This window comes from Ylistrum balloti, unplaced genomic scaffold (genome assembly GCF_031769215.1).
Source record: "Ylistrum balloti isolate Yb309-2 unplaced genomic scaffold, AGI_CSIRO_Ybal_v1 Utg370032, whole genome shotgun sequence".
Taxonomy (NCBI): Eukaryota; Metazoa; Mollusca; class Bivalvia; order Pectinida; family Pectinidae; genus Ylistrum; species Ylistrum balloti.
The window spans coordinates 731640-742934 of record NW_026782094.1 but is presented as its reverse complement, the minus strand read 5'-3'; positions in this window follow the sequence as shown (position 1 = coordinate 742934).

Below are 11295 nucleotides of genomic sequence, written 5' to 3'. Positions count from 1 at the left end.
ATATGACTTTACATATCACTGTTTTTGATTTCTCACATAATCTACTTGTTATCTAATGAAAATGCCCGTATAATATTTTTGCATCTATGTCACTAGTATAGTATACCATTGAGTGTTTGTCATTGGCTGTCAGAAATCAATTTTTTGTGATCTCATCATATGGACAAGGATATTACATCATGAATTGCATATGGTACAACAAATTAACTGCCTCCATCTGATTTTGTCCTCCTCATATTTACTTTTAACCTTTCAAAATGAAACTTGTCTTAGTTTTGTGATAAAGAAGAAATATTATATATTTGTCTTCATTTCATATTTTATGAAAATGTTCTGAAAGTTTTAATTTTTTGCTTTGCTAAATATTACAAAAATAAAAAAAAATCTGTTTTCAAAAGTCTCACATGAAAAAAATCATTTAATATTCTTTATATTTGAACATATGAAAGTGAAAGTCACTTGATTTTGTGAGATACTGATACAGTAAGGATGTCCAATTTATATTTGAAAAAAATATGACTTGAAGTCAATCATAGAATCATGTGTCTTAATGTGAAAATGTGTTACCAGTAAAACAAATGACTAAGTTAGATTTTTTTTTATTGTCCTGTTATCGCTGCATATATATATTATGTATTGTACTTAACATTTCGTTTCCCTGATTTTATGTTCGGGGCAGCTGTTACTTGTCTGTTCTTTATGTCCCATCATTTGTTGAATTAATAACATATCTTCAGGGCCTTTCAACAAAGCTAATTCATATCTACTCCATATTATAATAACACCATGTTCTACAACTTGTCATATTAAGGTGGTCATATGTCCAGGTTAAAAGGTCATATTTGTTAACTTCTGAAAATTCTTCAAACAATGATACCTGTTATATATGGGAGTGGGGCATTAATGTCTTAGAGATATTGTCTAGTTTATAGATATAAATCACCTTTCCGAAACTGTATTAATTTGTAAATGAGATACCAATCATGAATAACGCCCTTCAACAGAACAGTCTATTTCACACATGTATTATTATCTCAGGTATTTGGATCATTCCATTTGTCAACATACTTGTGTAGCAATTTTTTTCCTCAAAGTCAAAATTTCGTTTTATGCTTATGAACCATAATATTTCATATTAATTCAAATATTGATTGAAACATTAATTGGTATGATTTTCAGTTACTACTCTTCAATGACGAAAATCTGACCAGTCTGAAATTATATACACCTTTTCAGTTTAGACCCTCATTTGCGAAGTTTGTGCATGAAGAAATGAATCTATTATACAGTTTTATGTATATTTTATGTTACTAACAGTAATTATGGATCCTGCCAAAATATTCATGACTTTTTTATTTAGTATTGAAGTGATAGCATTATTATGAGTATACAAATGAAGATATATATATCTATCACATGTTGAAATGTACATCAATATTATCCAGATATTTATTCGATTTTGTGTAAATACAAACTATAAGCTACATGTATTTATGCTGTTCTCCATTTGTCAGCTTCTCATCTTAAGAGAGGTTTTGTGGTACGTTTTTGAAAGGTTTCTTAATAAGTCTATATACATACATAGATCATGTATCTCCTATTCATCTCATGTATGTTTGAGCATTAGAGATTTAACATTGGCACTATGACAAATGAATAATGATTTTTTCTTTAATTTTTGTATTTTTACCATGGTTTGAACACAACAATTATTACATTAAAGCTGACTAAATTTTGGAGAAAGTTTTTGAAAGGCTTCAAAGTCCTTAAGAATACATTTAACCTCCCTCCTGGTATGTACAATAATCAGAGATCTTAGATGTAACGTTACATTATGTGCGACAATTTGATGTTAATTCATCAAATCATGTCATTTAGAAAATCTTATAAGGTCATATTCCCCTTGTCCTTTTTCAGAAGTAAATCTTCCATCTTAATATATGTTGCCCTGGTTGTATTGAATTTGAATTGGGATTAAGATTATGTTGAAATGTTGATATTTTCTCATTGTTTCCATAAGTGTATTTATACATTTTCTCTCTAAATTGTACCCTGTGTGGACAATGTTTTACATCAAAAGCCATGTACAAGATTGTTTTGCAAGATTTTGAAAGAGCATATTTAAACATCGCTCACCCCTGCAAGTGGTATTTTCTAAAGGCTTATAAGGCCTCTGGTATACATCCTAGTATCCTAACCCTTGTCACATGACTCACCATGTACGCCAGTTTCTCCCATATTTAAATCCTTATAATCAGCATAATTTAATTTGAAAAAAAAACTTGTTTTGCAATTGTTATATTATACATAAACCTATATATCTATATACATTAATTAAAGGTCACGATTTATTTTTAGGAATCGGAAAAGGACGAAAGATGTCCGGTATCTTTATCTCACTTAAGTGCATTTACGGGTGATTTACAGGAAATTTGAATGTTTAATCATGATGATTATTATTTTTAGATTCCACAGTATATTGTCCTTTTCTTAGAAAAAAAGTTTTTATAATCAGTTGTTGAAACATTTTGCATTGTCTATAGCCGGCAACTATATCCTACCACTCATTGATTGCACTCGTTATAATATCAAATCGTTATTTATCGTTATAACATGTTACTGACAGAGGGAAACAAAGGGGCAGTAACTCTGGGAGATCAGAATGTTAATAGGTCGAATATGGAGCTTCGTGTTTAGAATCAATGTAAAAACTTGGTATTGAGCAATCATTGTCAGTGTAAGTGGGTATTTATGTTGGTGCTTAACTCTAAGTCATTATCCAGGCATAATAAAACAAGTGAGATACCATTCGTTCTGTTTGTTATCCTCCCTATCCTCCCCTACCCACCAACCAATTTAGGTAAGAGGGTACATGATAATCACTTTGCTTGAGCGCGAGTACGTGCTTCCGTTCACGTGCACGTGATAAATTTAAGATATCTTTTGAACCTCTCAACAGGTTTGGTCCCTGTTCACTTCATAGCATCACACAACCGACGACAGACCCGAGTCATTTCCGGTCATTGGTTGAAGGTCACCTTTGACCTCTAAAAACAAACTGATGATCAGGATTGGGGGCGGGATATCTATGTAAGCCCTTGATCACTTTGTTTTTTATTGTTGTTTTTTTTCAGATGGAGTTCAATTGGAAATTGGCCCGCGTTTTTCAAAAACATTAATTATCTTGTAATTTTTTCAAGCAGTTTTCATTTTTAACCTTTTATACAATCATAAAATTTAGTTGTAACTTGTTGGGTTGAAAAGCCATCGTACCTTTTTTCATGAAATGTCATTTTGTATACATGGAATATACAGCGAATACAATGCTTTATCCTCGAAAGTATTATCATGGACGTTACTCTGAAAAAGTGCAATACTAAAAGTTTACTCATATTTAACGTGCTTATCTCAATTCATGAACATTAGGTTTCATTTTGTCTTTCATTTTGGTATCAAACACTCTCATTTCAACATTACAGCCATCACATGAAGAGTGACCCTTCATCAGGTGAGATTATTGCTCGTGCTGTTTGTTTGATTAGTAACATCCATTTACATAGCAATGTGTAGTTTGAAGTTGTATACGCCCGTCAATATCGTGTCGTAAGTTCTTAGCTGATTTCAATGAGATTCCCCACGGAGATTCATTGCCCAGAGTGCTCGAACATTGCAATCAAGCGTCAAAGTTAAGAACTTTTGTAGGAAACACGGCGAGTATTTTGTCACTTAGTATTTGAAATATTTTCTGTATGTTTGTTAAGTATATATACTACATTCTCATCTTAATTTATATTCTATTTCATCGCTATCATAAATACTTTATTTTGAGTTTTGAAATTTGCCACTCAAAATATATTTAAGTATCTTATATGCGATAAACAATTTACCTCGTCAAACCAAAGACAGCAATAGTTTAGGATTTCACTCCATCTTTTCTATTGACATAGGTTAAAGTCAATGCCTTGATTGTAATCGTCAGTATTCTTTTCGAGGTTGAAATCGAATCGAATGGGTTTTGAGTAGGGAAGTTGTAAAGTGTCCCAGAGGGAGCTACAAGGCTTGGTATTATATGTTCATTCTGTTGCTTTTCCTTATGTTCAATACTTGATCAGATAATATCGTTTCGAAGTAATTCAATTAATTGTGTTGTAGATGTTATAATATTTCCTTTCTATAAGGATACCATCATGGTGATATGCAGCGAAAAAGCCATATTTTCGTCTTTATTGTTAATTTTGTTTCCAGAAGGAACATAATTACTTTGTACAGATTGGACTAGATGAGTTGATTTGTAATACATTTAAAGAAACATATGCCTTCAAGGGAATTTAGTGATATCCCGATTCTAAATCATAAGTCTAAATTGATGGAACGTTTGACTTATAGAATACAAGGTCATTTCATTTTCTTTGCCTGAAGCAATTTAATTTAAATAAATCGCGTTAGTTATCTACATGTGCGCGATGACAGCCAGTTTAGGTATAGATAACGTGTGTTATTTCAGAAAGTCAAAGGAATATTACATTTAGCAATGGATGACGATTGTCAGATTGAATAATAGCTTTTATATGCGATTGTTAATTTGCATCGGGCTAGTCCTACTTTGATCATTATTGCTTAGTTATTGTCTCTTTATATGTCAGGTGGTAGATACACAAAACTTCATGTCAAACCATTGTCCTTATCTCTATATATGTTTATTGTTTACATATGTGTTTAAGCAAAGTAAGCAGTTGCTTTGCTTAAGAACCATGAAGAGGGAATAAACATTGTTTTGGTTTGTGTATTCTTTCCTTGTTTGTTTTACTTGATAACTTGTTAACTTATTGATGAATATAAACCTGCCCTGGTTTATTCATAAAGCTTATAAACATTTTATTACCTGTGAGAGGTTTAGAAATAGCCATTCCTTATCAATCCCTCCCCGTACAAACAATGACTAAAATGTTCTAACACTTCGTAGATTAGCGCAATGTTAAAAATATATCAATAAGTACCAACGTGGCAACATACTCGTAATTCAAACTCAAAGTCCATAAACTAGGGCAAAATGTGAACAAAAGAAAGATTTAGATGGAGACTCCTGAAAAAGTGCAAGTATATTCATATCGAGTTATCATGTCCCTGTGGCATTGAAATGAGAACAAACCCCACAGTATAGAATCGGCTGCAGCGTCAGAAGTGAAACAATCAGGAATTTTGCTGACCAGAAATCGAAAAAAAAATTTATATGGAAACAGCATCCTTTTGGTTTCAAAGTGATGGTAGAGGAAATCGACTGATGCAGGGATTCTGTCATCGTACGCCCATGTCTGTTCCAGAGGGCATATTGATCAACATTGCTAGGAAAGTATACGATTCCTTATTGAAAGATGGGATACTAGAACGACAGAAGCGGATGTTCAAAGAAATCATTCAATAGTTTGATATATATTTCAATGAGGTACCTTACTTCCCTGTCCAAGTAAATCGTCAAGAATATGGTTTGGTAGATTATATTAAGATAATATACGACCTTTTCAGATGTCAACGCGCGGAGCTGCATAACACGAGTAAATACCAAAGCCAATGAAATCTTTACTCAAACTAATTACCTATGCAACTAGGGGAACATAAAAAGTAACGAAAGATTTACACTCGGACCATTCTATGACAAAAGAAGAAGTTTCGAAAAAGTGAGTGTTTTCTGCTTCATCGGTGACATCTGTAAGATCTTCCAACAAACTTTTTGCATGCCTATGATAACTAAATGTGCCCCTCTGTTTGCTGACGTTTTTTGTTTTTTGTTTTGTTTTTGTTTTTGTTTTGTTTTGTTTTTTGTTTTAATACGAGACTAGGTGTATAGAAGAGCATATCATATCTAAACAGGTTACAAAGAGCTTGCAAAATCCTTCATTTTACGTTCATATATATGAATGCGGTATTCAAATAACAAAAGTTTCTTTGCCCACGTGAATTGCATATACCCACCAGGATTGGAAATCAAGGAAACAGCAGACTCTTCTTCTACGGTTGCTTATCGCCATCTGTTCCTTAAACGAAACCAGCATAAACAGCCTTCCACAAAAGCTATGAATAAGCGTGATGCTTAAAAATACTCTATTGTGAAGCATTCTATGTCTTTGTGCTAATGATTTCAGCATAGTTCTATGTCTTTTTGATAACAATGTCAGCGTCATTCTATTTTCTTGTGTTAACAATGTCAGCATCATTTTATGTCCTTCTGTTAACAATGCCAGCATCATTCTATATCCTTGGACTAATAATGTCAGCATCATTCTATGTCCTTGTGTTAACAAGTGCGATGTTCAAGCCCACTACATATTCTTACTCAACAGAACCGATGTCAGTATAAATTGTTACATAGATCTTCATGGACGTTGTGAAAGTATATTTCGAAATACAAATGTGGTTGTGTAGGCAGTAAAAACACGAAAGAACATTTTTTTGTCCATTTTTCTAAATGAATAAGGTGCTATGGTGTAGATTGCATTTTAAAAAAAATCGATATCGTGAGGTAAGCACTTAGTAGATGTGGTATCTCAATAAAAAAAAGTAAGACTTTCCCCTGGAATCTGTGACACATTGGAATATCGGCAATTAAAAAACCAACAGGGAGGATTGACATTAACATATCACATACAACATATCACATACATAAGACTTTCCCCTGGAATCTGTGACACATTGGAATATCGGCAATTAAAAAACCAACAGGGAGGATTGACATTAACATATCACATACTGATATTAAAGCGACACTCTCAGCTAAAATGAGTGTGGTGGTCAACTTGCTGGTCAAGATGATTAAATCGCATCTATTGCTAACAAGGCCATCCTTACTGAAAAAAAAACCGAGCACTTCATAAATGTACTGGTACCTCGCAAAATCAAACAAACTCATTTTGATTATGTTTACATATCTTTTATTTTTCTGTTGTTTTGTACAATTCGTTGCTCGTGAATGACCCCATGGTACACGAAAATGCTGTATCACAGATTGTACACACAAATGAATAAAACATTCAAATATAAAATCAAATAATATGAAGGAGCCATATACTTTATCTGTCGCTATAATCAAATCAATTTCAAGATGAAGTTTTAATGTTAAAAAGACGATCACAAAATATATTGCATAGTTGGAAAGAAATATTGATTGGCTGAAATATATCATGGTATATCTTTACTAAATTATAAAATTCACTGACTAAGCAAACAAGTCAATTTTCGAAAGCGTAGCTCGGCAATCTTAATTATAACAGGTGATGCACAGTTTTCAAAATGTTCATTTGACCCATTCGGTATATGTCAGTGATAGAAACGTCTCCACAGTCGGTCGATATAAAATGTATACTGTACATGACAAATTAATTTTGTTTATGTCTGGTTCGAGACATATTGCAATCAATACTTGACTACTTGTATGCGATCGATTTTCTTCTGCACGCAAACACAATATGGTATCAACGTTAACCCCTTAACGTTGAGGTTCCTCTTAATCTTGTTTTCAAAGTGGATTTATCGAATCATTTATGCAATAGTTAAGCACTGTTCTGTTCACATATCTAAAATAACAGTGGAGTCCACAGATATTTCTATACTTTTTTCATTGTTGAAGCTGCAAAAATATATCATTTAAAGTACCATTGCTTTCGGATTGATATGGATTGGTGTCTCCGTCGGGGTTGCTTTTTTATATTTAAACCACCTTCAGTGGAAATTACAGCATTACTAGTTGTTGAAGATGACACTGGACTGTTTGCCGCTGTTGTTTTCGGAGTGGTTGTTGTTGTTGTCAAGGGCTGTTCACATTGTTTGTCGTTCAAGCGTCTACCTTCAGAATCAGTCCAAATGGCTTCACATCCCCCACACGAACTCGAACTAAAATCGACGAGATGGAAAGTGTTCATCAACGAAAACATTTTACAAAAATGAAAAAAAAAAATGAATTCTTTATCCTCTCATTTACGTCTATGAAAAAACAAACGTCATTTCGAATCGTTTGCCGAGATATTTCCATAACAGTTAAATGCCACTGAAATGGCACGGAATATATCTGTGAATGATGTATAGGCAACGTTTTACATGGTAGGGCATCCTGTTTCATAGTTCAACTGTTTTGTTTAAAATACAATGGTATATCTGTCCCGTATAATGTGTCAGGATACTTACAAACAAGATGCCCCTTTAACTCCACATGATGACTCGTCACAAGGTTGAACAAAGCAATACACCTTCGGTTTGTCTGGTGGACAGTTTGGTCTACCCGGGCGTCCATTAACCTCTAGAAATAATCACTGTTTGAGTTGATTGGAACTACGGAACATTTCAATATCATTTTTTTTTATATTTAAAAGCAGTATTCACTCATCGGAACAGGCGTCACTCATTCATTTAATGCACAAAAGCGAAAAATAACATATTCGTAGCAGCATGTAAATGGAACTGATTATACAAAGGGTGCATATCATATTGTGACAATGAGAGCATTTGATCCGTACTGGTTTTTTTTACCTGACATCATCCAAGAAAAACACAAAGTGAATAATGACAACGAGAAATTTTCATAAAACGTTTCAAAACAAGTTATATCGTATGTATCCTTAGATCAATCACGAGTTCAATTGAACATGTTGAACCGGAAGGAGTATGTGGTGTCACTTGAGGGTCATTGACAACGCGAACAGTAGCAACATAGTTCCAAGAGCATATCATGTTTTATTTACTTTTTTCATGTTACTTTATATGTAGGTGCTTCAAATGTCTCTTCATATTTAAACCACGTATATATATAAATAAACACACATTGCACATTCACACCCAGTATAAGTGATAAAGACCATATACTGTTGTATTAGGGTAGATGTTACCTGATCTAACTTTATGACTTTACTATATAAGTAATGTATCATCTTATTTCTTAAAATCAGATTATCATTGAAAGTAAAAGTACAACAAAACACCAGCGCTGATACCAAATGTTTTAAAATACTGAAGATAAAACTAACATATAAAACAGTTATTTCATCAAAAGTTTAAGTTCCATGTTTAAGTCACGGTGGCATAACCACGTGTACCCTTCAGAAGCGGTGCATTAAATCATTCACACATTTACTTACAACATATCTATATATATTCTTATAACCCTACGGTATAGAAGTACTCAAATAACTAGATAAAAATTGACAATAAAATGGGAGAGAAATCTTAACTAGGTGAACGTACAAATTTAATGTTACGTTATAGGAATGGTACAAGGGATAGAGACGACCACTTAAGATTTTTCTCATTTATTTGAATTTGAAGAACAATTATGTTAATTGTGGTTTTAATGAACTATTACTCATTGATTTTCATGGCTAAATCGTGAGCACTTTAGTAAAGAGAAAAATCAGACAATATGACGCAGCTGATTGTCAAATACATTAATAACCGTTATATAAGATACTGTTACTTTCAGAAATACTTACAAAATGTACAAGACTATTTTGAAAAAAAACTACCATGTTATCCTGTGGATTTCAACTTTTGATAATTGAAGTGTCGGATTCGTTCTTCATGTCCGTTATATTGACACCATCAAATACGACTACTTACCTAATATCAGCCAAACAGCAAGAATCACACTGACAAGAAGGACTTTCTCCATTTTAATGTATCACACTGCTGATATAAAAATTAGTTGTTAGGGTACAAAGTACAGCTCAAGATATCCTAGGTGTTTGTAGAGGTAGAGTACACTTAACAAATTATAGCAACAGGGTGAAGCGAAAATATTTACAAACAGTTTTATCTCTGCAGGGCACCTGTCATGAGTAAGTCAGCCAGATATGCAGGGGAAAACATATATCGACACTTCTTACGGACAACATTGTTGTAAACATCCGTATCTTATTTTGCTTGTACGATATGGTGTTAATAAGTGTGATAGCTGACAACACTATCACGCCCTTAATTTGTAATATATTACTCTACATATGTACCAGTAAAAACCTGTATTTGATATTTTAATTACAGTCAAACCTGTCTTAGCGGCCACTTGAATATGCATATAAGAACCTTTTTGGAACAAGCCCAAGCATTTTTACTACATGATAACACCTTGAATAGCGATCACCTTTATAACGCGACCAGCAACTATCAATTAATGTCCCAGAATTGAGCTGTATCGATCGTTATTTTGTGGGAAAAAAATCTACTGTCAGTTAATAACGACTGGTTGTTCAGTCAATTAAAATGTGATTTATGGAAAATTCATGAAATGTCATCAGTTGTGTATCTGAAGTTTACTGTACTACACTTTTTATCGACGCAAAATACTTATATACCGTCACTATCCAAACAGGTCAGTTTCAGCATAGTGTCATTTCTACAACAAGGGTCTTTAGAACGGGTATCATGAGTGGGAAATGAATAATAATAATAATAATAATAATAATAATGATAAAAAACGGACAGAAAATGAAGAAAAATATCTATGGAGAATCCAAGTGTTTTGAAGCAACATGACTACTTTGTAATCTTTAAAGTCGATTTAGTAAAGATTGCATAAGAAAAGTTTTGATTCGTCAGGGAGTGTACAGTAAGTCGTTTATTACTGTCAACAGACATCACAACCCGATCTGAGAGGGACCTGTCTCACAACAAACGTCTAGTGGGGCATGAACGGGTAATTATCAGTAAAATATATACAAACCAAAAGAGAACAGAAATATTCATGAACCAATAAACTTTATCATTTCATTTGATCTAAAACGATGTGATTGTATCAAGTTGATGTTTGTGTCTGGTGCGTCTCAACTGACACGCTATAATTTATGATTTAACAAGACCATTTTAATTAATACGTAATCATTTTTATTACATTCATCATTTACTGAGATGTTTTATGCAAATTTTATACGGTAATTTACATCGTCATACCTTTTTATCTTTATTAATATAGATTTTGTTGCGAAATGTTTGATGCAAATATCAATTAGTTAATGTGCTTTTGAAATACCCCGCTCGGCTTACCATGTTATTCCTTATCAATTGATAATTGGTTATATCTTTTACCCACAGAGGCCTCATAAGGGATATCTAAATTCACAATCCAATTCACTATCGAGTTTCTATCAACAAAAAGTTTATCATGAAAGGTCTGTATAACTGTGATGATAAAAACCTTTGTTGTATCTTTGTATTGATGACATATTAAATATCACCATTTGTGTTCCGTATTGGTAAAATTGATTGCCATTGTCAGTGTCGTTTCAACATCCCTGTGTAGTTTAACCAGCATTTCATCGC